Source organism: Conger conger, chromosome 9 (assembly GCF_963514075.1).
Source record: "Conger conger chromosome 9, fConCon1.1, whole genome shotgun sequence".
Classification (NCBI taxonomy): domain Eukaryota; kingdom Metazoa; phylum Chordata; class Actinopteri; order Anguilliformes; family Congridae; genus Conger; species Conger conger.
The window spans coordinates 40,813,862-40,820,461 of record NC_083768.1 but is presented as its reverse complement, the minus strand read 5'-3'; the positions used below and the strand labels follow the sequence as shown (position 1 = coordinate 40,820,461).

The window sequence follows — 6,600 nt, the reverse complement described above, 5'->3', positions numbered from 1 at the left end:
TTGACCAACTGCTGAGCCTCCAATGGACAACTCAGTGCAGTTAGTCACAGCAACTGACAAATAATATGCAACCCAGCAGAAGCCAACTTGCGCCACAGCTTAAACATGTATCTGTCACTGTCACGACACGCCCCTACAGGAAGAGCAGGCAGACTTTCATACAAAAATGTTTAAAAAAAAAATACTGGACAGTGACCTGAGTGTACGGCTCTTGTTGCAGTGTCACAGCGGTTAGAGAACTGGGGTTGTGTCAGAAAATGCCGTCAACGGTCTCACGCCAGAATCAGTCCGACCGCACCGTGCAAATTTTTTCAACCACAATTTTTTTGCCTTTTTTTGGCCTGGACCACATGGGAGTCCACATGGCATGTCCACACCAGTCAAAACAATCCAAATGTACAGTGAGTGCATAAGTGTTTGGACAACAACACAATTTTAAAGGGCAGGCATGTATACACAATTCACTCCATATGAACTGTCCACTTCAATTTGAAGGCACGTACATCCATGTGAAGTGCCCTGTGTAGGAACTACAACCCTTCACAACTGTGCCACTGTACCTACCAACCCTGCGTAGGTGTGAAACACAACTATGCCAATAAAAGAGCTCTTCTTAATATTTTATATTGTTGGTTGGTTTAATACTGTTGCCAATGAAAAGTCGTTGTCCTACACCATGGGTCTCCAACACGTTGCTCTCAAGCTATCAGTCGCTTGCCGCCCCCTTCTAAATAGCTTGCCAAAGGCTGAAGCAGTATACATTTAAACACAATTGTTGCCGCGAGGCATTCCAGCCTACGAATTTAATAAAAAGTAAATCAGGCTAAATTAAAAATTAACTCAATTTAGGCTACTTGGCTACCCAATAAGGTTTCCATGTATTTACAGCACAGCGCACGTTCAATGAATGAATGAAAGCGGCTGCCGTGCCTCGCAATAAACAGACGGGTGGAAATCGCGAAACTCTTTCAACTACATAAAACTTAACAGTGAACCATCAAATACCCCCCTGATTTCAGTGCCCATCAGTCCCAACAATTAGCAATAGAATCAAACAGTCCAAAAGTAAATTAAATCCCAAAGCAAAGCGAAAATCTTTTGATAGCCTACCGGTATGCTGCTCCAACCGAAACGCATGTCTCACAATAAAACGCACTTTAGGAAAAAAAGATCCTTAACTTGCTGTTATCTAAGCTAATTTGTTATAGTTCATGAAGGCGTGTCTGGCAAGTTGTTATTTTATGGATTCTGGACTTGCATGCGATTTATTGTGTTTGAGAATATTTGCAATAAACTAAGTCTGTTAAGACTGACACTATGACTTACCAAACCGTGTTCCTGATTAGCCTACACTAATTGATTTCTGAACGGTTACAGGAAGTGTTGAACAGTGTTGGCCCACTTTAAGTGTAGCCTTTTACTTTATTTCTAAGAATAAAATTCTAATAAGAAATAAAGGCCTGCCTCGAATACAAGCCTGCCCCAAATAAAGGCCTGTGCTTTGTGCAGCCTAAGTAAATAAAAGACCACGGACACAATTTGAGGATTCACGGTAGGTCGTAGAAATGTCTGGAAAACACTATATAGTGAATAGCACCGTGTTTTACATGTTTTTCATGTTAATGATTTCAGTTTGTTAGAAGACACAGCCTATAGAGCAAGATGTATGTAATAAGATCCTTCTTTGTTTTGGAAATCAATGGGACAATTCGCCACAATGGTTTCAGGACTGAAAAGTAAATACCTGTAACCTGCCAAGTCATATGATGGTTTTCAAGAAAGCTATTAGTTGTGTTGAGATAAGGACTGTGCATAAAATGAGAGTTTAGTCTGATATTCAAGGTTGGAAATCTGAGGATTTGAACTGGCTGTTGTGCACGTGTGCCACAATAAAGTCAAATTTTCTGCAGACCTTGCTGTCGTGGGATCTTTCACCTCTTGGGACTTGTTTCACAACTGATTGGAGATTGGACCGTGAGAGCTACCGTTTCCTAGCAACGACAGGGGCAAAGGGAGTGGGTCGAGCCCCGTTACGTAAACAGCAGGGTGCAGGCTTCAGCGTAATCTGGCTGACTCACCTTCAGGGACTCTACACTGACAGGTGCCAGCAGAGAGCCTTATGTAATCTAATCCCAATCCCGAACGACCACAGACTCCCCGCCACTGTGGAGATGACGGCTGTCGGGGGAGGGGGGGGGGGGGTCTAAGGGCCTTGCTGAAAACGCTACGTTCTGTGGTGCGTGCAACCGCTCGCCGTCACCCTGGAGATGCCACACTGTACCAACGGTAAGCACCCAGTAACAAAACCAACCCCCACGCTCACATGCACAACTCAGAGAGAGTAATGCTCCATAATCACACACTGAACACGTCTGGCAGGAGAGTAATGCTCCATAATCACACACTGAACACGTCTGGCAGGAGAGTAATGCTCCATAATCACACACTGAACACGCCTGACAGGAGAGTAATGCTCCATAATCACACACTGAACACGCCTGACAGGAGAGTAATGCTCCATAATCACACACTGAACACGCCTGACAGGAGAGTAATGCTCCATAATCACACACTGAACACGTCTGGCAGGAGAGTAATGCTCCATAATCACACACTGAACATGTCTGGCAGGAGAGTAATGCTCCATAATCACACACTGAACACGTCTGGCAGGAGAGTAATGCTCCATAATCACACACTGAACACGTCTGGCAGGAGAGTAATGTTCCATAATCACTCACTGAACACGTCTGGCAGGAGAGTAATGGGAATATTTAACCTGGTGTGGACCCAAACAAGGACACTTGTGGGGACATTTCCTCAAACGGCATCTAAAGCCCCTTTTCCACCACAGAAACCTCTTCTGGACCTCAGTAACTTCCCCTCCTATCTCTGCCCACTCTGGCTGAATTGTACAGGCGATACAGGGAGGCCTGTAGCGTAGTGGTTTAGGTAAATGACTGGGACCCGCAAGGTCGGTGGTTCAATCCCGGTCTAGTCACAATAAGATCCGCACAGCCGTTGGGCCCTTGAGCAAGGCCCTTAACCCTGCATTGCTCCAGGGGAGGATTGTCTCCTGCTTAGTCTAATCAACTGTACGTTGCTCTGGATAAGAGCGTCTGCCAAATGCCAGTAATGTAATGTAATGTTTTAATTCATGTTGTGGCATTTTTATGGTTTTTTCTTATATTTCATTGGTTTTATGTTTCTCTTCAGAAGACTTGCTATGGATGTCTTCTGTAGGCGTTTAAAATTCAGGCTGTTTCAGCTAAAGGTTAGCAGTTATCTTGCACCCGAGCTTTAGTGATGTTGCATCTCCAGTCACCGGTCCAGTAAAGGTCTGGTACTATTTCTCATATAAATCGGGTTATAACATGAATGATTCTCCTCTATTGTCAATTGCCATGAGAAAACCGTCCACTGAATTAATGCAATGACATGTGGTTTAGGTTACACTCTTAAGATTCTCTTTCCCAGAGAGGTAAACCCTATCGTTCAAAAAACGCAGGGGAAAGCGTGTATCCGGGACTACCCAACATGCAACAGGTCCGCGCAGCTCACGGTGTAGCCAACCGAACTCCGCTCGTCCATATGTTTGTAACATTTTTGCTTCGTTTAAAAACAGACCTCTCACAGAGGTGAGACAGGCTAGTGGTGTGTGGGTGGGTGGACCGAACAGACAGGAGGTGAAATGCTCACTTCGCCGTCAAATACTTGGCCATTTCGCACTCCACTGCCATTAGTCCAGACAGTGCACATTTGTAAAAACAGGGCTTTTCTACTCAACGAACAAAGTATTTTACAAATTGTGCAGCTAAACGCGGAAAAGGGAGTGCAAATCCGTATTACCGCTAAGAATTGAAAATGCAAACATGGATTTAAATACAACAATAGGGAATCAAAAGTGAAAAGAACACACTGGCCTTGTTCGAGAACATACAAAGTAAGCAACACTCTAGGAGCCGAGAGGTGCAACAACTCATACACAACTACACAACGGGACAGCACAACATCAAACATAAAACAAAAAGACAACATTTGCCATCCACTTTCTAGGCTGTGAGCGTGTGACGAGGATACTGGAGAAGGGCGATTCTCGGGGGATAACTCAAGCGAAGGTTTGATCCCGACTCGAGGCCCCTGTACCGTTGCCATGACGACAGCAAATCTGGCTGGCCCTGACAGCTCCCAGACCTACCAGGAGTTATATTACCTCTGTGTGTTCGTGCGTCTGCTCCCGTGTATGTGCGTTTTCTGCGAACAATCCAATTTGTTTTCTCGACCTGAAGCACCTCGCTCTAATTAGAAAATATCACACAAGTGTGCGAATGCAATTAGCCTGGTTCGTGGCATCGTCACTCCGGGGTCGAGGGAGAGCTCGTTTTGACGTTACGAAAGACAGCGAGCGTTAAACACACGTAAACGGTAAAGTGAACAGGGGATGCGTGTCTGTGCCGCCGCTGTAGCCTACGTGTTCTCAAAAACATATCTGCAAGACCAGACAAAACTACAGGGCCTCGGAGCGGTGTTCAATTTCAACAGACGTGTACCACTCCCTCCTCGTGGGCGGACCCAGTTGTGCAAAACTAGCTACCCTTTTTGATCCATGTCCGCCAAAAAAACCCTCTCCACCTGAATGCGAAACACAGTCCGCTGATCCACATCAAAGGACGGGTGTCAGTTACGACACATGCACACATCTGCCTCCGTTTTATGGCGGACATGGATGCCCCCTGCTCGGCTCAAATATTTATTAAATTCGTAAAGAAACTGTCCGTTACGCCTACGTTCTTTATATATTTTCCCCCGAGAAGCAGCATATGGGAATCATACGCGGCCGATATTGCGTAAAAAAATATTTTAAGCAAACATGAACGGAGCAACAAACTATGACAAGCTAAAAGCTTCGAGTGGTTATGTGCCCAGTAAATGTAGACCCAAGGCATGGAAAATGGATAAATATTAACTAAAATGTTGACATTACTTTTTCCTGTCACTGTCCTACACCATTTTAGTCAGACTCCGTAACAATTCCTGTCGTGCTCCGTCCAAACGCAGCGAGAAATGGTCGACATCAACGGAACTCTCCCAATCCTTGCGGCGGAGAAAACACAAATGCCAACGGCTTGCTAAAAACGTTCGTCGTTTATATTCTTCTAATGAATAGCAAAGCCTCATTTGGTTCCTTTTCAATCGCCATTTGGCGCAATTGCATACGACACATGGTTCTTGTCAAATTATGGCAATTATGGACATTGCTCGCTGAAAATTTCAGCGAAAAGCAAAGGGATTGCCTAACAAAAGCATTGCTCTCCCCAAGATTGATTGAAAGCAGCGACCACATTATATCCCTAAACATTCCAATGTTACGGCAAGCTAGGTATGGCACGTGTTTTTCTGAAGTTGCACTCCAACTCCGATCATTTACAAACATTCAATCCGAAACGTGTGCATTTTTTTCAGCAACGTTAAACATAACATTACAGCAATAGATCACTTGTCTTATATACACAATAGCAAATCAATAACCTGACAACCTGCATGAACGTCAACAACAAAATACCAACATCACCGCTGTGTATACATTTAACACACGTTAGTTGCCTTTCATTCGGATGAAACAGCAGGTAATCTTAGGGAGCCTATGATATTTCATTTTTAGATAAATTAAATCGGTAGTGGTTATCCAATTCCTCACCTCTCCACAAAATGCGCATCGCCCGATTTTAAACTGTCTGAATTCTTCCATTTCCCCCCCGAGTTGACGTCTCGCGCCCCCGCGTGAACGTTGTCCCCCGATTCAGGCTCAATTTGTTCCCTTTTTGACTCGAGTCAAGCTTTTAATAAATCCGTGGATATTAGTCACACTGGAGCACAGAACATGGACCACTTCGCTCACAAGACTCCCCAGACCCCTTCTTTCGATCTTGTAGCTCTACTTCACCAACAAAGGCACACGGAGTTATCAGTATTGTATTGGAGCGCTTCCCTAGTCCCCGTGCCCAATTTATACAAAACAAATTGGGCTAAATTAAATCGGGTCTGCCATCTAGTGGCGTATTATGCCTATAATGGGAACGAACGAACGTATTTATTAGACCTATTTTTTTGACTTATTGGTCTACTGCTGTTATAGCCTAGCCACTTAAGAGGTTTGAGGCGTTGTGTGTTCAGAGATGCTCTTCTGCATACTAATGCTTGGTTATTTGCGTTACTGTCACCTTCCTGTCAAATTTGACCAGTCTGGTCCTTCTCCTCTGACCTCTCTCATTAGCAATGCGAATGTTTTTGGTATTGCGCAGCATTCCGTTAGTTGCTGCCACATGATTGGCTGATTAAATACGTGCATTAACAAGCTGGTGAACAGGTCTACCTAACAAAGTGCTCCTTGAGTGTATAATACAAAAAATAAAAAGTTATATAACAGATAGTTCATTTGGCTGTTTTCATATAACGGCATAGTCCAAAATAAAGCTTGACCAAAGCTTGTACCAAAAGGAACAACAGCATCATTCATCTTTAGATCTCAAATGCAAATCTATTAAGTATATACTAGTAAAAAATAACCCACGTCATCTGACTATTCGCATACTGTTGAAC

The 6,600-nt window shown here is 44.0% G+C and overlaps 1 protein-coding gene across 1 annotated transcript in view; it reads right to left on the bottom strand.

Annotated features, from left to right (window-relative positions):
- The window catches only part of LOC133137656 (semaphorin-4A-like), a 41,236-nt gene extending 35,275 nt beyond the window's left edge, over window positions 1–5,961 (bottom strand). The window contains exon 1 of the mRNA XM_061255995.1: window positions 5,699–5,961. The gene's annotated coding sequence lies outside the window, so the exon portion shown is untranslated. The remainder of the gene's footprint in view (window positions 1–5,698) is intronic.
- Window positions 5,962–6,600: the final 639 nt, after the last annotated feature.